Raw genomic sequence first — 24119 nt, forward strand, 5'->3', positions numbered from 1 at the left:
AAGTTACAGCCAAACCCTGATCACTCATTACTTTAACGCTGTTAAAGCAAAGTAAGGACCACTAATTAGGGACCTGCTCTTGTGAACGCCTACTGCTGGGAGTGGCTCTTGTTACCAAGAGTAGGCTCATTGATATAAAGCACTCAGTAGGCGTAACATTAAGATCACCACTTTTACAGGACTATGATAAATTTTGTACAAAGTATGCCTTGTGATATTTCATTTGAAAACCCCATCTGGTGAACATTATTGTCCTGGAAAAATATGTGTATCAACATTGTATGTAAAGTTATACGTTTCTACTGTATAACATTGCTGTAACATGTTCCAGAGTTAGAAAGGCAGTCTCAAACTGTTTTTCAAAGACAAAGACACACTAGCACCCCAGACAAGTGTTAGAAGACTATCACCTACTTAAGCGGCCATCCTCCGGGGGGGGGGGGGGGGGGGGAGGGTAGGAAAGTGTAAACAAGACATTTACATTTCATCACAGAGATGATTCAAACCTCAAGTCCACAATGGACTGCAAGTCACCATGACTCTATAAGGATGTTTCTAGCACAAGAAATTGAAATATATAGAGGGAGGAAAACACTTGATTTCACCTCTTCTCCTTCCATCTCTCTGACATCAATGACTCTCAAAGAACTAAACTAAGGGGGAGTGGTTCCAGGCTGAAAGGAGACCCAACCTATGAAATTTACAACAGCGTATGGTGAGACAAAACCTTTGCTTTTAAATTCACTTAGCTTGTTAAGTTAGTAGTACGCAAGCTAATACCTCTTATTTTCTTTTTTGTAACCAATTCTGACTTTTGTGCATCATCACTTGTAATCACTTTAAATCTATCTGTAAGTTAATAAACTTATCTTTTTGTGTTATCTTAAGCAGGGTGTTTGGATTAAAGCGTATGGGAAACTCCATTTGGGATAACAGGTCTGGTGCATAAATAATTTTCCTTTGATGAAATGACAGGCTTGCTATTAGCTTGCATTGTTCAGCAGTCTGCTGAACAGTACAAGACACACATTTCTGGGGAAAAGTCTGGGACTAAGAATTTGCTGGTGTTGCTCTGTAAGAAATTCACGAATGACTAGCCAGAGTGCTCATGTGTTTAGCTGGGAGTGAATTTGCATGCTGATGGCTGTGTGCAAGCAGGCCAGCAGTGGATGTTCTGACAGCAAAGAGGTGTAAAAGGCACCACAGACTAGAGAGTTAAGGGGACATTGCTGTAACAGTCCAGATTGTACCCTGGGCAACGTCACAGTGGGAATACTCAGAATAGCATGCATTGAGGCAGAGCCTCAGCTGGTTTAAATTGTCCTACCTCCATTGAAGTCAAGTCATTGAAGTCAATGGGGTTATGACAATATAGACCAACTGATGATTTGCACCTATGTCCACGAGTGTTTTAGCATCTGACCCCAATCCTGCAAAAACTTATGCATATGCTGAACTTTATACATGAGACATCTAAGTGCTTACAGAATTGGGGCCTGTGGTATATGAAAAATTTCTCAGAAATCAGAAAAAAAAAAACCATATCATCACTTTTTAAACCTTACCCCTCCCCATTTGGTGTATTTGTTTCAACTGGTTTTTATTTTGGGTTTGTTTTGTTTTTTTGCATGAAAATGTCAGCACTTCCCCCTGAAAATGACAATGTTTTGTATTGCTGAATAGTAGAGATTGTCGGCATTTTTTGAATTTTCAAAATTCTGATAATGTTTGTTAACATTTTTTGCAGTTTTCAAACCAGCTTACAGAGAAGTTAGAATTTTCCAAAAGTTTGAAATTGTGATAAAAAAATTCTCAAAATATTCTGCATTTTTTTTCAACCAGCTCTGTTGACAAAATTTGCCAAGGTAGCATAATAAAGGGAGGGTGACAAATCAAATTGTTGTTAAAGATGGCAAAAGTCTATACTGGCATGTAACAAATCAGTATCTACTGATTACAATGGTTAATGGCTCAGTTTGATCCACCTGTGATAATCTATACATTCTCAGACAGTTTTGATTTAAAGATGAACTGCTATGGTAATTAAGCTCAGAAATTCCTGCCAGATATCTTGACAAACCAGGCTTGAAACAGTTTAAGCTCATTTTTTCCAGGACTTCCCCCCCCCCTCCTTTGCCGTTTGCTAAAATTCTCACACTTCCAGCTTCCCTAAAAATCATCTAAAAATGTGTCATGCATAGACTCCACTTATCGATCCTGTTCACCCCATTCCCTCAAAACCATGCTTGAGCACTATTTTCAAGCCCAGCTGTAACTAATATGGTTTGTGCTCTGGTGTGCAAAGGGCCTTGTAAACCCTCAAAAGAGTCTGAATCTATTTCTCAGGGAGAGCACTGTTCAGCAGTGCCCTTTTTCCAGCAGTAATAATAATCCTTCATAGCTTTTCAACTTGTCATCTATGCAACTGTTTGCAAAATGTTAAGGCTAATGATATAACAGACTCTGATAATTACATTGCAGATGCAGAAGTACATCCCGGCATGAATAAAATATAGGTCTCTGAGTAAGCTGAAACTGAAGGGGTAGCAATCTCACATAGGCATAGATCTTGCTGGACATGAGTAAACTTGCATATAGCTTGATTTGAGTTCAAGGTCAAACTGTAAACAAGGGTGGACAGGCTGTGTGCTGGAGATGGTGTTTCCAGACTAGTTGAGGTAAGTAACAACACCTTGATAAGCTTGAAATGTACATAAGGTGAGGATATAAGTGATTGGTCCTTACACAATGTCCAGATCAATTTGGATTCAAGAAGTATAAATGTTAGTAGCTAGGAAAAAATGTATCTAACCTGTGTAGTGATGACATGATTTGGAATTGTGGTATCACCCTGTACCTAATCCTGGCCAGTGTGGGCAAAGAGCTGTTAAATGCCTAATAAATTAACCTGAGTGGCCAACTGGAAGCAAACTGAGTTTCTGTAGCCCAGAGAACTGGAAGAAGTGTTCTCTCAGAACTGAAAATGGTGTTCGGATAAGCCTAGTGGAAAAGGTGTTGGAGGGAATCACGACATCTCAGACTTCAAAACGAAATATTGTTCCTAGTCTGAATAACCCTGATCTGGTCTAATTTTTAAAAGTAAGGAGGTTTGAATTTAGTTAGTACATAGATGAGTAACCTGCACAGACAGTGTTCTAGGCATATAGCTTCCCAATGATTTTATAAGATTCTATCTTGAAAAAGATTGTACATTTGATGCCCTACCTCATGATCTCATGGTGATGCTCTGAAGTGCTATGAAGGAGACTTGGTTTTGAGTCCTACTGCTTAACTTATCCCCCAGCTTCCAAGTATAAATTAAAGGAAAAATCACTATACTGGAAAGATGTGTGATCTTGTCAGCAAATCAAGGCTGGGACTGGCCAGTACTTAGATGGGAGATTTCTGAAAAGAACTCTGTAGAATATGTATCATTCAGAATGCTCTGCAGATCTGTGTTCTCCTACCGAAACTCCTTTCATTTGTTGTTTCATTTTCTTCCTCTCCTTTTTACCCTTTTTATTTATTTTGGTGGAGGGGAGAGTAAACTATATGCCTAACATTATATAAGTGCGACACAAAAGGTCAAGATTTGCAGTCTTTACGAACCAAACTTCCCAGTAAAGATTGCAGGATTGAAAAACAAACCATAAGTGTAAAAGGAGAGGGAAAGCATACAGTAAAAAGATTGAGGGGAATATTATGTAGAGGAAAGAGTTGCGCACAGGTGGAATTGGCTTCCAGTCAAAGTGATGGAGCCAAGTAGTATTAATATGTTAGGGGTTTATACTGACCTCACTATAGTACCTGAGTGTTTGTTTTTTAATTTATGTAAGCAAAAAAAAAGTATAGACAATTGAGTACATTAAAGTGGTTTTAGTCAGTTTCCTGTTTTGTAGTAGCTAGCTGTTCTTTGCAGCAGGGCATTTAGGAGGGCATTTACATTCTTGGGAGGATAGTTTACACTGATCTTGTGGGGTGGGTTTTATTTGGTTGGTTTTTTATACTAGATTGGCTATGTGTTTTTTCTGCATGGGAGTGTTTTTGCCATCCTCTGGCACGTAGTTTAACCGTATGTAAAATAGAGATGGTAGAGCTGTCAAACATTATAGATTCAAAGGGCCAGATTCTCAGCAGATCTCCAAAGAAGCTATGCCAGTTACATCACCTGAGGATCAGGCCCAAAACGCCTGCTTTTTGGACTGCATGTCTACACAACTATATAAGGTCTCTGCTTCTGCAGAAAAAGTGGGGTTTTCCATGTACTGAAAACAAACAAAAAAAAGTTTGTTTTTTTCCCAAATTAATTCAAGGGACTCTGAGCATTACTGAAGATTGTGCTGTTCTCTGTGGTAGGATGAGTGACACATGGTGACTCTGCACATTGTGTTCAGAGGACGGGGTCACTTGCATTATTTACAGTGTCTCTAGTTTACATTTTTCAATTAGGAGATAATCAGTATGCCATTATAAGTTAAAATTGTTGGACTGACCTTTTGACTGTACTTTTTTATCTGGTGAATCCTCAGGGATGGCTTGATTGAAAGCATGACAGCAGAATGAGCCAAGCCAGACTGATGATAAATAAGAACAATTATCACACTTATTATCTGATAAATAATTTATTATGATTTGCCATTAATCCATCACAAAATGCCTTCTTCAAAAAAGAGCCTGAAGCCTGGCTTCCTTTTGTGTCCTCACTTTGTTTCAGATACTGGTGTTAAAGGAACATAAAAGGAGTGTTTACTCAGTAACAGCAAACTGCCTCTGCATACCTGATCATTTCAATCAGTAAAGATAAATTACAGTCTTCATACAATAATTTGGCTCTTCTGGTTTATTTTTGTATAAAAAGGAAACAGAGTCTGTTGCCTGTTTAAATATCTCAAGGCCCATCACAGAAATAGGTACTAACCCACTTTGGGTACCTCTACATTGCAGTACAAGACCTGTGACACAGCTGCAGCTGGCCTGGGTCAGCTGACTCAGGCTCTTTGAGCTCCAGCTGCGGGGCTATAAAATTGCTGTATTATACCTTAAGACCTGGGCTCTAAGACCCCTGGAGAGGGGAGGGTCTCAAAGCCCAGGCTCTAGCCAGAGCATCCACATGGCAATTTTATAGCCTGAGACCCATGAGCTCAAGTCAGCTGACCTGGGCTTTGAGACTCAGTGCCACACATTTATTACAGTGCAGACATACCCTTTGACTTCTGGAGCACCAAAAAAATCTCAAAACACTTTACCAATTGTAATTAGTATTAGTACATAGTATTATCCCCATTTCAACAGATAAGCATGTTGAGGCACAGAGGAGGTCAGGCCAACATTTTCTAACTAGGGTGCCTAAACTTATGTCTCTAGGGCCCTATTAAAGCACCTAAATAGATGGTCTAATTTTCAGAGGTGATGAGAAGCTATAGTTCTCATTAGCTTTAGGTACCCATTTTTTAAAATGATGGTGTAAGAGGCTTGACCAAGGTCACAGAGGAAATCAGTGGCACAGCCAGGCACAGAAACCAGAAGTCCTGACTCTCCGCCTCTTGCTCATTAGATTACAAGCACTCTTTATGTGGAATTCCCTTTGACTGGGTTCAGTCAGTACCTGAAGAATAGATCTAAAGTAAACAGCACTCACTGCCTCAATAATAATGCACTGTATGTAGAATAATATTGGCTGAACATTTGTATGCTATTCAGTACTCAGTAAATTCAATTACTGAAGACATGTAGAATACATAAAAATGATTCTAAATACTGGAAGCACAGGAAAACAAATTGTTTCCCCTACTGTGTTTTACTTGATGATAGTAATTTCAATAGGCATGAATGTATTTTAGCCGCTAGTAATTGATAAGTAATTTGGACCTTTTGGAAATGCAGTACCTATTTCCCAGCAAATTTCATTTATTGATCCATTGTTGCTTTTAATTTTTTTTCTTTGGTCTTGCTTTTTATTTTATTTCCTTTTATCTAGTCCCCTTGGCAATTCTTGCTTAAAAGGTTGAAGCTTAAGAAATTACACATTTGTTTGGGCTTTATCCAAAAATATTGTGTCCTGCAAGTGACTGCACTTAATTCACAGACTCTTTTCATACATTTCAGCCACTCATTTCCATTGTGTATGCATTAGCTTGGATGTTCGCATTCCTTATATAAATTCACCATCTGAACACGCTATATCCAAAGAAGAGTGTTTCTCTCCATAAGCCCCTAACTATTAGAGCTGTGCAAAATAATTCTCACCATAACATAACTGGCTAAAACACAAATCACTGTTAACAATTTTGCACTACATTTTCTGATGTGATGAAAAAGGCATACTTGTATAGTACCCAGAGGCACCAACTCTGGCCCTGCTGGAAACTTCTATAAGGTCTGGGTCTTCTAGGCCACCAAGGCCAAGCACAAAAATAATGCTAAGAAAAGAAAGAAACCCCCTTTTCTTTAAGCCCTACACTGCCTCTTTAGGTCCCATGTTGCCCTTTAGCAGAACCCAACAATCTAGTAAACTAGCTAGGTGTTAAATGGTTCAAGTTTACTTTAATAAATTATATCAGCTAGCACCAGGGTTCTCTGCAGCCTGAGTAATTTCTTTAAAACAAGTAGTATTTAATACAGCACCATCAAATGTACATACCCAATTGTACCAGTCAAAGGAAGACCCTGACCCAAATAGCTGTCCTCCCTGCACCTCCCCTAAAGTAGTGAGAGGCCTCAACTCTCCCTGAAGGTAGAGGATTTCTACGCAGCAGAAATCCAAACTAATCAATGTGACAATAAGCTACTGTGATGGGAGAAGCTTAAGTGATTAGTGGGAGCTTAGGGTGCTCAACAGCTACCAGTACAATGTCAATCACTAGAACAAACGTCCATCTGAGCAAGATGGCAGCCCAGACTAAGATACATAGCACCATCCCACTAGAGAACTCAACCTCAGTAACACGACAGCCATCAGCAGTGACACCTGAAGCTCCCACACCCCGATCAGACAATTCATTGGGAGGGGAATATTTTTTCTGGGCTCAGGTTTATTACCCATTAGACTTGGGCTTCATTTTTCCACAAGGTTAGTGGTGTCGGGAGCAAATAATTTTATTCTTAGCTAAATTCACTAAAATGTTTGCATCCTGGTAAACTTCTAAGGCACAAATGGAGATCTTTGCCCAGGCTGACTGAAAGTATGAGGTCTTCCAATACGTAGCCCGATAGAACGTCCTAGCCACAGCTCAAGTGCAGAAATACTGTTAGTGCGATAAGTCAAATCATTATACCAGGCGGGGCAGTGACTGCTACAGTTAAGGTTGAACAATGATTTCTATTCTAACCCCTTGCTTTCAGTTGCTCCTAAAATTCCAAAAACTTTCAGCTTTGAGGCTGCAGTTTTCTAGGCATGAAGTCTTCCCAAGCATGATTTTTTTTAAATAAATCTGAGCAAAAACAATTAAGTAATATGGGAGTAAAAAGAGTGGGAGAAATATTTTCCTCATTATAAAAAAAAAAAGCATTGTTGTTTTGACCAGCTGTTAGCACCAAACCACTTGGAGGTAAAAAGTAGCAATTTGAAAGGGAAATAGCCCTCTGAGAATTGTCTTTGAGGGCCAAATTCTTCAGTCTAACAAGTGCATGAAAGTGAACTTTAAAGTGGCTGGAGATTTGCACTAGAGAAGCCTCTCTGTGTAGGGGAAATGTCCAGCAGAGTAAAGCTGTCAGAAGCAGCTCTGTCTCTCCCTGTTCCAGAACCTTCTTGCTCCTAGTGTAAGGGGAGAGAATGAGCAGGTCAGTGGTTTGGAGGAGGCATGACGGGTGAAAAGAAGGGCACAGCGTGAGTAAGGCTCTGCTATGTCTGATTCTCATAGGTGCGAGTTCCTGAGGGACCTTTAATGAATAGCATAAGTTAAAGCAGTCCCCACAGCTTTAATTTGACCGGAGCTGAGAATTGGGGAGCTGTGGGCAGCTCCCAAGCAGAGCACAGGCGCAGCAGAGAATTGAGCCCTGAGCATTCAAGTGAAAAATGATTTTGACTTGACTGATTTATGCACCTTTGGAAATTGCACTCCAAGCCTGCCTGGTAAATTTTGACCAATGCTAGAGCTGAGTTCCAAGTGCACATCTAAGGAAGGCATAGTACACATTTCCTGGCTAACTTAGCTGTGCATTTTACAATGTATTGCATTGCGTGATGAAAGGGCTTCACGGGTGAAAAAATGAAACATTAAGAGTTAAAAAGCTCATCTATGCCACATTTCTGCCCACCCTCTATAGAGTGCTATGCAAAGAGCTGCCATGGAGCAGAACTTAGTGTATTACAGGGAGCACACATACCCTGTTACAAGGGTGCTCTACATAGGTATACACATAAATTGTAAGTTAATAGATAAGTTGTCTGTAGATGGTGCTCAAGAATATAAAGCACAGTCCAATGGTTTTCTCTGTGGAGTTCTTGGCATGGTATCGGTAGGAAAAACAGATCTGTCCATTTTAATTGTTTATTCTGAGTTAGTAGGGGCACGTCAGCACTCTTCCCTACATTGTTCAGCTGAACCATCCCACTCCCAAACGCTCTCTGTGGCTGTGGAGGCAGAAGGCAATGGTGAAGTTTTGCCCCTGTGTGTGACCAGGTTTGCCCATTACAATGGTTACCTATGTGTTTTGTGCTGCTCACTCACCACATGGGCCTTTAAACAGTTGATGTAAGGCATCTAAATGATTAAGTGATCCAAACACACTGACAAATTACTATAGAGGCAAATATCGAAGATGACAAGACTTAGTACTCAAGGGAAAGGTTAATTACCCACACCCTTCCGGAAGATACTTGATGATTTCTGTTTTACTGTATATAAGTTCCTGGGCTGGATTGATATTAACTTCTTGTCTCTTAGTAGAAAGAGCAGCTGGAGGTATGGCAGTGTAGGCCTGGTATTGACCAATAGGGAAGAAATAATCAGGAATTTGAAGGTGAAGGGTACCGTTGAAGCCAATGACCATGACATGATTGAACTCATTATGTTGAGAAAGGCTGTTGCTTATTTACACTAGTATTACTATAAAATACCTATAAATTTGTGTAAGAAAAAGTCATGAGGCAGAATGGAAGAGACTTGCTGAAGGGCATAAAGCAAATGAGAAGTTTTACAAAGAAAACATGGGTAAGTGGATCACTCAGCAATGGGTAGCTCTCATTTACGGCTCAAGCCTGCAGCGCCTCTGGAGATATGCTTAGCATCCTTAACGATCATTGTCATGAGCAGCTGACAACATCAGTGGGATTTGAGGGTGTCCTGCACCTCTCAGGAAGCACTCAGCACCAAGTCCTAAATGAACTAGGAACAATATAACAGAGGACTCAAAATAGCTGACCCTTTCAGTCTCAGTCTGCAACAGAAAAATAAAGAGCATGAGAGCATTGAGAGTTGAAGGCTAAAGATGGTTTAGGTAAGATAGTGGAAGGACTGATAAAAGACGCTGGTGAAAGAAAAAACCTTAGATAAACTAAATGTAGAAATCAGAGAGACTGGGTGACATGCATGTGAGGTTTTAAAGAACTAGCAGGAGAAACTGCCTCTAGCAGTGACTTCTTAAAATTCTTTGAGAAAGGTTAAGTCCCAGAAGGTTGGAGAAGAGCAAATCTACTACCCATCTTTAAGAAGGGGTAGTATAAAGCAGTATAAAAGGCTATCAGCTAGTAATACACATTCTGGTAGCTGACAGAAGTGGGACAGCACAAGTTGGAAGAGTGCAAGGGAAAAAAGACAGGCCTATCATTTTGATATATGTCTACACTGCAATTAAAAGCCAGCTCACTCAAGCTCACAGGGGTCGGTCTAAGGGACTGTTGAATTGAGGTGTAGATGTTTGGACTCAGACTGGAGCCCATTCTTTGGGACCCTCCCGGGCTCCAGTCCAAGCCCGAACGTCTACATCTAGCCACAGGTTTCCAAATGCAGTGTAGACATACTCTTGGAAAACTAAAATGTGGGCCACTCTAGTTTTTTAAGAGAACAACTTACTAGAAGGAATGCACAAAACAGAAAACATTTAGCAGTGAGGAAGACCATTCTGGAACATGATGAAAAAAGACTTCCCGTCCACGAAGAGCTGAAAGAGTGGAGACTTTTTTCTGTACAGAAGACCAAGGTCCTGATTCCACTAATAATAATCCCCATTGTTCAAGTCAATGGAATTACACAGTGTGAGTGAGACTGGGGTCAGACCTATTCTCTTTGTTTTCATTTCCCATGTAGTTATAACATTTAAGATTAGCTCACACCAAAACCTGAGATCTAAACACCCCCAATTGTATGACTGTTCAAAATCCAGATACAAAGATCTCCTTGCCCCCACCCCCCCATGTGAGCTCCCCTTAACCACTTGCCTCTGTGCAGCAGAACTACCCTGCTTATGCCTGATGCTCCCTATAGCAGAGGAGGAGGGAGCCCCTTTGAACATTAGTTCTCCCATTTGCCATCACTAGAACACTGATCATCTGCAGAATGTCCAGTTCTATCAAAGAGCCCTATAGTCAGCATCTTAGGAACAGCTTAATGCACCGTATTGATTCGAACATGTGAATTTTTTTTATTTTAAATAAGACTTAAGGATTGAGGGCAGGCAGGAGCCAAGACTTTTCCCACAGCCAGCTAGGGTGACCAGATGTTCTTATTTTATAGGGACTGTCCCAATTTTGGGGTCTTTTTCTTATATAGGCTCCTATTACCCCCCACCCCATCCAATAGTGTAGCTAAGGGAGAAACAGCCGCTCCCACTGAGCACATTCCCCAAAAGTGGCAACTTTTTAATTTTTACACTCACTTGGGGGCACTTCCCAGCAGTGGCGGCACGTCCAGGTCTTCGGCGGTGGGTTCTTCAGTCACTCCAGGTCTTCGGCAGCAATCCGGCAGTGGGTTCTTCAGTCTTCGGCGGCAAGACATGGGTTTTTCTTTTTTTTCTTCGCTGCTTCGCAGCGGGTGATGCCTTTTTTTAATGTGTTCGCTCCCCCTGCTGTTAGAACCTGGCTACACCACTGACCCGTCCCGATTTTTCACACTTGCTGTCTGGTCACCCTACAGCCAGCAGAGCCCAAACACCTCCCCCATCTGGACACAAAAGGTAACCAGTGAAGTGTGGTATTTAATGCATTTGCAGTCCCCTAAGATTAGTTCCTGTTTTTACATAAATAATATCCAGACACTAAAGAATTCAGAGTGTACCATAGTACAATTAATCAGGCTCTTATACATGCAGTCTGTGCTGCCTCTACTTTGCAAAATGAAAGCCTCTTAAAGGAGAGGCATTAGAGCAGGTTCTCATCATGTGACACCCTGAGTAAATGAATGGTGTGGATTTAAATCCTGTGGTTAACAAGCAGCAGACTCTTGTCCCTGTGCACTCATTTTCCATTCTTTGTCCTCAAGAGATACATTTCAGGCCTATCTGGTCCTCTACCAAAAGCAATGTTACATTGGGTCTAATTGCTGCTTTCCATAGTTAAGCCTTTTTATGTAACACCTGCACTATTAACAGTATGTATCCTCATTATAACCAAACATTCATTCGAGTCAATATTCTGTTCAGGTTCTTATAACACCCCCATCACTGTAGTGTCTAGTGCCTTCTCGTTGCATCACAATGCGCTTCTGGAATTTGTCACGTGTGATTCTATCTCCCTACAACTCTCCAAGTGGAAAATTATATAATTTCTTTTTAAATTGATTTTTTTATGTCTGCTGCAGCACGTGCATTTGTTACAGAAAGCAAGGAACTGTGCAGGTGGAGCAGCTACAGAATCAAAGCCTCACTGGGAAACCTCTACTTTGGTATTTGATGTTATGTCCAACATTCCAAACCTCTTGTTTCTGATTTAACAGCCTTTCCAGGATTTGTGTAGAATTCCTTCCAGAAATTATTAATAAAATGTTAAGAATTATTGATAATCTTTAAAACAGAGAAATTACATAATGTTAAAAAAATCAAATAAGCCACCGATATTTTTATTAAAAGGAATAACAGTGACTCAAGAGACTGATTTTACAAAACCAGGAATCAGCAAAGAAGTTAAGGATCAGTTGTTTCAGAGGGATTTCAATCCAAACACTAAAATTGCATGCACAAATCTGCATGTCAAAGATTTCATACCCAAAATGTGCAAAAAAATTGGGCCAGATTCTCAGCTGTTATAAATTGCTGTAGCTCCACTGACTTCAAGAATATAGATTTAGATTTGTGTGTGTGTGTGCGCACGCATGCACGCAAACTGTGTTTGTGTGCACAAAGAAGATGGCTACACACCGGTCAACTGAACTTGCATATGCAAATGCAGTTTGCATGCACAGATTCAAATTTCTTGTGCATGACAAAATGCATGTGCAAAAATTTGACTATGCCAAATTGTTCCCGTGGTTTTAGAGGCTGCTTTTGAAAACTTGGTTTTTAATGGTCTCCAAGTAATGCAGGGGGATGACAGTTTTAAGAAAACTGGAGAAAGTCGTTTTCTATCTATCTGGGAAAGGAAGACTGAATAGAAGTAGTCACAATTCTTAAAAACATACAATGTGAGCAGATGCTGTTTCCATGCTGCTCCAATACAGTCAGCACACACAGTGTGGGTTGAAAACTCACCCCTCACCAAGGTTCAGCTTTATTACAGTAATAACGAACTTCAGCCTTCTCCCAGGCTTGACTGTTCCAATCTTATAACCAGAGAGCCACTCCCATCTTCGTTATATCCAGGGTAGATTAGCAATTGCACCTGCCACAGTGAATCAACAGGATTCCAAAACCTCTGTATTCTGTGGCCTGCGTTGTGCAGGAGGTTAGACTGCATGATCATAACGGTCCCTTCTGACCTTAAAGTCTATGACTCTATGATAACCTGCTGACATGGTGGATCAACGGAAGTACCCAGCCATCTTGTTGCATATGATCAAACCTCTGAATTATAAAAACAAGTATAATGATGCAGGATCCTACATGCCTTATCCAGGTAAAACTGCTATTGTGCTTTGGCTGTTACGATAATGGGAGTTTTGCCAGGGAAGGAGTGCAGGATTGGGCCCATAATTTATATAGGGGCGACTTTGATTTTAGATGCATCTCTGAGCAAGGACCGGTACATGAAATGTACCAACTCAGGAATAGCTCCAGGAGGCAATGTCATAGAGCTGCTCTGTCTGCCAATGGAACTTTTTTTGGTCAGAATTTGCTGATTCATTAAAACCAAACAGTTTTGCAAGAATGGTTCTGTTTGGATGAACCACTGACACAGCTGCTCTGCCTGCAAGGCAGATTTCCATTGCCTTGTTTCCTGTCAACACACTTGCCTGGCTCCTCTGAAGCTTACTGAGCCAGCAACCTCAGAGCTTGGGAACCAGCAGTCCCAGGGCTTCCAGCTCCCCCTCAGCCCACGAGGCAGGCTACTGAGAACAGAGAACTTCCCAGGCTTCCAAGCTCCTTGGGTCTCCAGGCTGGCTGCCAGGGAGCTGGGAACCACAACAATCTTGGCAGCTGCAGGTTGGAATTAACATAACTCTTATCAGATTCCATTTTTGAGTTTTCAGCTTTTCGCCACAATTTAGGACAAGAAGCTCTTTTTTGAAATCTTGAAAGCTTTCCTGGAGCTAGAACACTGTTTTCTACCCAGCTCTAGAAACGTGACTCAGACACCCTGCTCAGTCAAAATTTCTCACGTTCTTCCTCCTTGCTTCCGAGGATAGTCATTTATTGCTGGCCTATACCAGCAGTAGACTATTACCCCCATCCCCCACTGGCTGGTGAATAGGGAGCCATGGGTCTCTTCCCACCCAGACGCTTAGGAGAGCAAGTGAGCGCAAGAGTAGCCCTGCTTACTACTGCTTATCTGTAGCCAATGGGTCTGGGTTAACCACATAAGGGTGTAAGGAGAGGTCCCTGCTCCCTTACACAGGCATCAAGCCCTTAAAGATTATATCCATCCCATTCACTTGCCTTTCTAATCGGGGAAAAATATTTTTCCTAAAGGACAAAATAAGATGTCTCTCAACACGGAAACATACTGACTGCACCACCAACACCAAGGAGTTGGCTGCTCTGACTGAAGAGCAGTTAATAGCCATCCTCCTGCCACTGTTGTATAACTGGATTGCTGCACTTCATGCAGATGGGATTAGTTGATGTCAATTTCATTAAGTGTGAACTGTACATATATTAGACAATTTTCTCTTTTTATTTCAGAAAATAATCCTTTATTCTAAAATTGTTACATTTAATATTCCAAACCAAGCAATGCCAACAACGGTTTGCTATCACAGGTTTATAATACATATGTTCCGTATATCTCTAGTTCAAAGATGTACAGTACAGTCATATTATTATAATACATCACAAATGTTTCCTGAAGAACTCCAATAACCATATCATTTCCTCAGAACTTAAGATTCTGGTGTCACCTCTGTTGTCCTACATCCCTCTCCAAAGCAATAACAGGATGTATAGTGATCAATATCATACACAGTAGTGCGGGAGGTACTAAAATATCAGTATCTTATACAGTAACCCCTAAATTTTTCAGGAGTTGTAGGGAATTCTAATGGAAGATTCTAAATAAAAATCTGTACAGATTTTTGTACTTGAAAATGTAAAGACAATATCTCTTCAGTCCTGTATTCTCATTGATTGGGAAGGTGAATAGAAGATTAAGTTGTAAGTAAGGGTCTAAAAAGCATTAGGCTGGAGTCAGTCTAGCTAAGATAAGCAGAAACGCTCTGGTACTAGGGACAATGGACAAGATAAATTTGGAATGAAGAGATCAGGTTATACATGAACTGCACATGGACAGAGCATGCTGTACATGGATTGATTCCTGAGAAGTAACCAAGCCAATCATGAAGCACTTGATGCAATGTAGAGTCAGGAACTCAGGTTTTAGTAGAGATGTATATAAGGACAAGTTTTGCTGTGTAATTTCAGGATTTGTTATGTACCCTGCATCCACTCCCTGCATTTGAGCCTGGCCAGCTTCGGCATAGTGTTGCTGTATGCCAAATAAAGGTACTTCAGTGATAAATTTCAAATTCAACAGGCTAAGTATGTATATCTTTATAATTCTCAACCAGTCAAAAACAAAGGCCTCCTCTGTCCTGTTACTGAGAAATGCTGAATTATTACTGATCTAATAATATAAGGCCTAAACCTGTAGTTCTGATCAGACAAAAGCCCCCACAGACTTCAGTAGGGCTTTTGCCTGCACAAGGACTAGAGGCTTTGGCCAACAGCATTTTCATGTAATCATCCTGGGTGAAATTCACTCAGTCAGGGAATGCAGAGAAAAGGTCTCCTATGCATTTTAAGTCTTGCATTTTCTTTCTCAGGAATATTTGTAAGAATATCCCCAGCTGTTCTAATCAAGTTCATTGCATACAACTGTAAGAAAAAGATTTTTCCATATGGACAATATCACAAAGCTAGTCAGAGGAAAACACCACAAAAATAGTTTATAGTTACAGTTTGAAAAAGCATGTAAGTGACTTAAGTGTCTATGCCCTTTCCAAAAGTGATTTAGGCACTTGAGCCTCAGTCTCACTGAGGTTATGTCTACATTACCCTGACACTGCTGCCAGCGATGTGCATGTGTAGCTACACACCACAGTGAAAAGCAGGCCGCGTCCACACTACTGTGTGTAGCTACACAAGACAGTGAAAGGCTCTGGCGGGGGAAATAGAGGGGCAAGGCTCTGGAAGCTCACTGCTGATTGAGCCTTTCCCTGCTGCCTCCCCCCACCAGAGCACAGTGGGGCACTTCACTGCTAAAAATAGCGGTGTAGACAGCATGGGCAGCACATAATGGAGGCTGAAGGAGGCTAAGCCTCCCCAAACCTCAACTAATGCTCCCTGCTCCAAGGCCAGGCTCAGAGCTCCTCCAGGCAGGCCAAGGGAAGCTCAGATTTGCATGGCTCAGCCAACTGTGCCAAGGCTCCTCTAGCCAAGGTCTGGGGCTTGGGGCTCCTCTGACTCTGGCAGGTGAGAGCAGGGAAGGGGCGGAGTGGGGGCAGGGTTGAGGTGGGACCTCATGTGGAAGGGGCGGGGCAAAGGGCTAGCCACCCCGAACGGGGCATTCACACACTGCCCATGGTAGACAGGGAAGGCATCGTGTGAGCATATATCTGGGTACATCCCACAGGCTTCTGCTGTGTCTTGCCTTGGCCAAAGCTGTGCCTCACCATCTACATTGCTATTTATACCTGTGTTAGGGCAGCTAGCCATGCATGTACTCTACACACTTCTTACAGAGGTGTGCAATGTAGACATACCTTGAGAGTTAGTGGGACTTAGATAATATCATCAGAACAAAAGCAATGACTTTGAAATCACTCTTGAAAATGTTACCTGAGTGAAAGTCCAATTTTCAAAAGCGACATAAGGTCCTAAGTCACTTGGGCACTTTCAAAAAGTGCCCCCTAAATCATTCTTTTTATACGATTGCCAGATCCACATTTTAAATGTTGCAAATTATTTGTTTAGAATGCCAATGAGGTTTATGGTTAGTTATCAATAGAGATATTTACTGTCAGGAAAGCACATAAATTGTATATATGTACTAGGAGGTTCAAGAATATTTATAAACTCAGGATGACTAATCAAGTAAAGAAAGGATACTCTTGCTACCCAAAAAAAAAAAAAAAAAAAGCAAAAGATAATGAGGTGTTAGCTTTTTGCCCTGGAATCTTTTCCCTGGAGACCATCCATATGAGAAAACTTTGGACGTGGTCATGTTACTTAGATCTGTCCATTCTGTTTATAATGTGCTTGTCCCTAATAAAAAGGGAACGCTGTGGTTAGAAAGAGGCAATTAGAAACAAAAAAAGACATCTTTTCAAATTTGGAAGTCAAATCCTTCTGAGGAAAATAGAAAGGAGCATAAACTCTGGGAAGTCAAGTGTAAAAATATAATTAGGAAGGCCAAAACCAAGAATTTGAAGAGCAACTAGCGAGAGACTCAAAAAACAGCAACTTTTTTTTTTTTTTGGTACATCAGAAGCTTGAAGCCTGCCAAACCAGGGCCATTGTGGAGAAGCTAAATGAATTTTTTGCATCTGTCTATGGAGGACGTACAGGAGATTCCCCACACTCATTCGTCTCAGATGAGAAATCTGAGGCATCGATAGAGGAGGTTTTGGAACAAATTGATAAAACAAATCATAATAAGTTACCAGGACCAGATGGTATTCACCCAAGAGTTCTGAAGGAACTCAGATATGAAATTGCAGAACTACATACTAACTGTAGTATGTAACCTATTGCTTAAATCAGCCACTGTACCAAATGACTGGCTGATAGGTAATATAACACCGATTTTTTGTGATTGCCAGAGGCAAACCTGGCAATTACAGGCCAGTAAGCCTAGTTCAGTACTAAGCAAATTGGCAGAAACTGTAGTAAAGAACAGAATTATCAGGCACATAAATGAACACCATATGTTGGGGAAGATGATCCAGTGGACATACTGTATTTGGATTTTCAGAAAGCCTTTGACTAGATCCCTCACCAAAGGTTCTTAAGCAAAGTAAGCAGTCATGGGATAAGAGGAAAGGTCCTCTCATGGTTCAGTAACAGGTTAAAAGAAAGAATAGGAATAAATGATCAATTTTCACAGTGGAAACACTCACTCAAATGATCTGGGAAAAGGGATAAACAATGAGATGCCAAAGGTTTCAGATGATACAAAATTACTCAAGATAAGTCCAATGCTGGCTCCAAAGAGTCATAAAGGGATCTCACTAAATGGGGTGACTGGGCAGCAAAATGGCAGATGAAATTCAATTATGATAAATGCAAAGTAATGCACATTGGAAAACATAATCCCAACTATGCATATAAAATGATGGGGTCTAAATTAGCTGTTACCACTCAAGAAAGTTCTTGGAGTCATTGTGAATAATTCTCTGAAAACATCCACTCACTGTGCAGAGGCAGTCAATCGTTAGGAAAGGGAGAGATAAGTAAATATCATAATGCCACTGTATAAATCATTGGTATGCCTACACCTCAAATATTGTGTGCAGTTCTGGTCTCAAAAAGATATTAGCAATGGAAAAAGTACAAAGAAGGGTATGAACAGCTTCCATATGAGGAGAGAAGATAAAGACTGGGACTGTTCATCTTAGAAAAGAGGTGACTAAGAGGGAATATGATAGGAGGTCAATTAAATCACAAATGGCTTGGAGAAGGTTAATAAGGAAGTGTTATTTACCCCTTTACATAACACAAGAACTAGGAGTCACCCAATGAAATTAATAGGCAGCAGGTTTCAAAACAAACATAAGGAAGTACTTCTTTAAACAACATACAGTCAATCTGTCAAACTCATTGTCATGGGATGTTATGAAGGCCAAGAGTATAACTGGGTTCAAAAAACAATTAGATGAGATCATGGAGGATAGGTCCATCAATGGCTATTAGCCAAGATGGTCAGGGATGCAGCCCCATGATCTGGGTGCCCTTAAAGCTGACTACCAGAAGCTGGAAGTGGATAAGGGGGATGAATCACTCAAATTACTCTGTTGTGTTCATTCCCTCTGAACCAACCACTGTTCGAAGACAAGATATTGGGCTAGATGGACCATGAACCTAGTATGGCCGTTCTTATGTTCTTAGTACAAAAATCGGGAACTGATGCCAAACTGTAGCCACATTTTAAAATGCACTGTGTTGGACTTCAATCTTCAAAACATAATAAAATATGTTTAACAAAATCCAAAACTGCAAACCAGAGCAGGCAATAAAAGATTAAGGCCAAATTCTAACAATACATTTTCGGGGTATATGGAATAAGGAATATAAGGCCCACATTATTTTAAAAAATTCAGTTATCTATCCTGCTACTCTTTTTTCCCTTCTTTTCACGGGTTGTCTGATGTGCCCTGACACGTAAGCTGATGATGTGTAGTTAAATTGGACAATTACTGAGTGAAAAGTGCATAATTAATGAACAGTCACCGTATATGTTTGGAAAGCTGTGACCCAAACACTGACTAGATGGCTAAACCACTAAAATAAATGACTTGTTCAGCTCATTACCTGATCAGCATTTGTTTAGAGGTTCCTTGGTGCCCTATCAAAATTCTAATCAGTTCCATTTAAATTGCATTTTTTGCACTGCATTGTTACAAATGCTAATTTATGCCTAGAAAGGAATAGCTTTATTTCTTACCTCGTGAAGAAACAGATGAATGAAAGCATACTTCTACAGGGCATAAAAGATTATCAGGGGTTCAATGACTATTGGATTTTGCATTTGCCAAGAGATCCTGAGAGTCTGTTCTAAAGCTTTATGAGACAACAAGGACATTCAAATCCTAATGCAGCAAAGTGGAAGGGAGACAGTTGTACTAAGTGCAGCATCTGCACATCAGCCAAACTTTTGTCTATCTCTACCCCAAGGCAAGCAGAAAGGAGGAATGCTGTTCCTCCTACAGACAGTTCATCTCAAGGAAAGGGGATTTCATAGCCAGAAATAAAAAGCAAAATGAATTAACAGAATCCGTGCCCTGTTTCTCCTCACCAGAAGCCAGAGCTCAAAGCCTGCTGCCTTGCCTACAACATTCATCCTGCACCTGTCTGTGGGGAGAGGACAGGAAGAGCAGCTGGACTCAGGGAGTGCAAAAGTGATTCAAACCAGCACTCAGTTGCTTAATGTTGGTTCTAGTCTAATAGGACCAGATTAGTTGTTAGTTGCCAGCAAAACTACAATATGGGCCAAATCCTGCTCTGATTTGTATCTCACATAGAAGCTGGCAAAGGGACTTTTTTAAATGAGCTAGGCATGGGCTACCTTTAATCCTGCCTACGCTTGCAGATAATGACTATGTAAGACAGTTACCTTGTGATGGTTGAATGTTTTTTAGTGACTAGTCCACAGCTACCAGGGAGTGCACGTACATTTCAGTCTATCTTTGGCAGTGTCATTTTTGCTGAGAAGGACACTGACAGGCTGATGATTATTCAGACTAAACATTACTTTTATTAAATTCTTAAACTAACAGAAGGGATCCTGTTGGAAATAGAAAATGCAGCTTTTGCACTCCAGGTATTTATTTATTATAGTAGAATGTAAGTCTCTTGTGACTGCACTGCTGATGCCTTGAAGGGAAGAGGAAAAAGAACTGAAATATTTGTAATATGAAAGTTATTCACTGCACTTTTAAAGCAATATTTATGTTGGGCCCAATCCTGAATTCCTCACAGATTCAAAATCCCTGTTGACATTGAGTGGGAATGTTGCCTGAGCAGAGAGTGCAGGAGCAGGTCCATTGAATGATGAAAGGCCAAACAGTGCCCTCCATTTTTTCCAGGGGTGGCACATGAGACACACTCTCTCGTGGTGGAGAGCTCAAGACAGCATTGGGTCCCACAGGCATATGACACAGTGGTGCAGAACTGTGCCCCAGTGGCCCATTCCCATCCTTCTTAAAACAAATATTTATGGAAGCAAGATAAATGAGAGAGCAGGGGCTGGTAGTGGGGATTCCTTCACACACCCAAGCATGAAACAAACAACAACATGAGAACCAGCTGGGGAAGGGCCTCCCATGCTCTGACCAAGATAGCAGAGGGCAGCAAAAGCAGGTTGGAGGATTGTCCCCCTCAGTAGCTACCAAAGGCAGCTTTCACAGTAGGGACCAGGACACTGATGCTGATACCTAGTATTCCTGGTCCCTGCCATGATAACTGATCTTCAGAAAATTTAAGTCCAGGCTGTAGAAGTTTCATTTGCCACTTTTAAAAATATTTTTTATACCCTGGGCCAGTGTTTTTTGCTCCCCCTTGTCATGTACAACTGCAGCACCCGTGGCAAGAGCTCTGGCAATAACAGCAACGTCCATCTTAGATTAATGTAAGTGACATTTTCCCTCCATTTTATATAGCTGGTGTCATTCACATCAACTTTATTACTTCATTTTATTCAGAACATCCTTGGAAACGCCACCTGATGTCCCTGAAAGTATTTGCAAAAGTTTTTATTTACTGTTATTTTCATGTCAATTTCATTTTCTTTTTCTGTGATTTCTCTTTCCTGGAGTTTGTCTGACGAGTCTATAAAAGCAATAGGTTAGCAAAGAAATAGACCTAAATACTTCAAAGTTTAAATATCTCAGTTAAAAAGGTCTTTCCCCCAAAAAATGTCCTTCAGCTTCTGATTTGCCTTCTACAGAGCTTGCTTTATGTTTAGTTCACAGGGTCATGAGATCTTATCTCAGCCAACCACTACCTAGTCAATAGTTCAAAAAACTATTGATCATCAAGAAGGGTAATAGTATAGAATTATTTTAGGTCTCATGAACCTGTCTGAGCCAAATGGATTGTGTTTGAGAATCCACGGGTGTAATACATTATACAGGCAAATATACACACATTAGAATACTTTGGTGGTGTAGAAGACCACAAAGTACTGTGGTGAGGATAGGGCATATTTAAACTATATAATGAGTATGGGACATACAGTTGCTAAATGCAGCTTGTTCGGGTGTTAGAACCTCTGTTCTTTTGCTAGGCAAAGATATTGAAAACACAAATCTGAAATCCTTTCACAGTTTACCCTCCTTCAAACCATATACCGGACTTACAATTACTTTGGGGACAAAAATCAGACAGACAAAAATAAAAACAAATCAGGAGCCACTTGTTCAGCTTTTTGACAGTGCAATCCACCATCTAGAAAGATGGCGACCAATGGGGAAGCTATCCATGAAGAAGACAGAAAAGGAGAAACTGGTGCACAATGCAGAGCTGGTTTCATCATTTACTGTGCTCTTATAGTGGGGTCAAAGCAGACACCAGGGTCCTCTTAACTCAGGAGAACGTATTGGGATATACTGGCTTTTTAAGAAAGAATCCTTCTGTGCCAGCACTGTCCCATTCCAGATTTTCATTCAGGGAACACACCTGGAACATAAACAAGGCAGCAGTTGAGCATGAGGAAATGGTCTCCTGGTAGCAGTTTGTGGTTTGGAGAGAGCCCAAACTCTGCTGATTCTGTTTAGGTCCTGGATTGGCGCTCCAGCATGCAGAGTGGGTTGCAGCTCCCTGACAACTGAAGTAGTTGTTTCCCAGGACTGATGCAACATAGTGTAAGTTTCCAGCAAAGTATGTTGGGAGAAAGGAAGATTAATGTGCTACTTTTTCCACCAATGAGAAGAAATGAGGAAGGGAGACAAAAGGGCTGAGAAGCACATGAGACAGGGAAGTAACCTCTGTCAGTGTTGGTTTAGCTTTTCAGTTAGGGCTCCAGTTTATGCTTTGGGATAAAAGGGAAGATTTGTTTTGATCATTGGTGTAAGCCCGAGCCAGGTTTGTTTTGGGGATTTCTGAGACAGGCCCAGAGGGGGAGGGGAGTCTGGGATACCTGGAGAAGGACTAAAACCTTAAGAGAATTCCAAAGCCATGGCCCTTTTGATTCCTTTGGCCTGACACAGGGAGTCTCTTACTATTCCAGGCTCTCTTCTCTCATTAAGCTAAGTGGGACTAGAACCCACACTGGAGTTGTAGTGGGACACGCTATCTTGAACTGCCACACCAGAATCTTCTTCCTGCACCCTGCTCCTCTCCGGGATTAGAAGCAGCTCCCATAGAAGTTGACATGCTAGCAGAGTCCTGCTAAATCTTTGAGTTTACTGACATCAATGCCAGGCAGTTGTAAATATCCTAAAATCCACTTAATTTACAAGAAATCTGGGGTTATCTTAAATATAGCTAATAATTTATATTGACAAAGACACCAAGCTAGGGAGTTTCATATCCATCACTACAGAATTTTAGTCTCTAGGGCTGGCTATGGGAGTTCTGCAGCCTTGGGATCAGGATCAGCTCTGTCATACAGGTAAATATCAGAGGCAATGAAATATGGATGACTAGAGGCTGATGATATTTTGCTGCTCTAGTCAACTGTCTATTTTGCTTCTATGACAGAACTGATATTGATGTAAACCCAGTGACTTAGTATTTTACCTACTTTAGTGAATTTGTCCCAACACATGTAAAAGTGGTTTGTTTATCAAATCAGAAAAAAAAAAGGTTTTAAAAAAAGACGACAACGATGACAGTCCTGGACAGCAGGGACAAACAGCAAAGGATGTTCCACAGAATGTGGGCTTCAGAAAGCAACTAGCACATGTCATTTGGTTTCACTACAATAAGATGTTAACCAGAAGCCATCATGGTCAAACAGAGACATACTTGCAGCTGAACTTTAACACATGGACTATGTAAGATCAATGAAACCAGTGTGTGAACAGAAACTGCTTTTCCTAGCACTTTTAGTTGCTTGATATATGTTTTCATACATCTGACTTGTCTCCTTTCATCACCACAAAGATATAAGTGCTGATCCACTACTGCATTACTCCAGTTACACAGCCGTATAACTTCACTGATTTCAATAGAGTTATACTAGCAGAATACAGTGATGAATCGGGTCCAAAGTTGCAGGTAACTGTTATCATCCCACACAAGATGCCTGTCTTGTTCCTACAGACATAGGAAGTAACGAACATTTAGACTAGCATGTGAAGGATCAATATAACTTATAGCCAGAGCTGGGCGAAAGTTTTTGTGCCAATACTTGTTTCCCCACCAAAAAAATTGCAGATTTGGGTTGACCAAAACAATTTGCAAATTTAGGTCAATCTCAGGTAACTTTAGTGAAAAAATATTTGGCAATATGTAGGTGTTTCATTTCAGTACTTCTGAAACAAAACGTTTTGATTGTTTGCTTCCGAAAGATGTTTTATTTTGAAATTTCCCCAATTTTAAAAAAATTTAAAGCCATTTTAAAAACCTCAAAATCCAAATGAAATATTTTGTTTGGGGTCAAATGAAACATTTTGTTCAACCCCAAATAATTTATTTTTTATGTTTTTTGCTTACCTAAAAAAATTGAAAATTTTTCTTTTTTTTAAATCTTTTGATTCAGTAGCTGATATGAAAAACTGGTTATTTGAACTGCCCTGGTTTTAGCACTGTGTGATTGGGCATTACTTGGTTCTTCATCTTATACTTATTCTTGTATGTTTTAGTCCATTTTGAATACCAGGAACCTCATTTGCTATTGCCTCCCCCCTTAGTGTAATCATTTACATTGGGCAAAG

General features: G+C 40.6%; 1 long non-coding RNA gene across 1 annotated transcript in view; it reads right to left on the bottom strand.

Moving 5' to 3' along the window:
- Positions 1-24119, bottom strand: part of LOC135983641 (uncharacterized) — a 111127-nt gene that overhangs the window by 40391 nt on the left and 46617 nt on the right. The window lies entirely within an intron of this gene.

This window comes from Chrysemys picta, chromosome 5 (assembly GCF_011386835.1).
Source record: "Chrysemys picta bellii isolate R12L10 chromosome 5, ASM1138683v2, whole genome shotgun sequence".
NCBI classification, from domain to species: domain Eukaryota; kingdom Metazoa; phylum Chordata; order Testudines; family Emydidae; genus Chrysemys; species Chrysemys picta.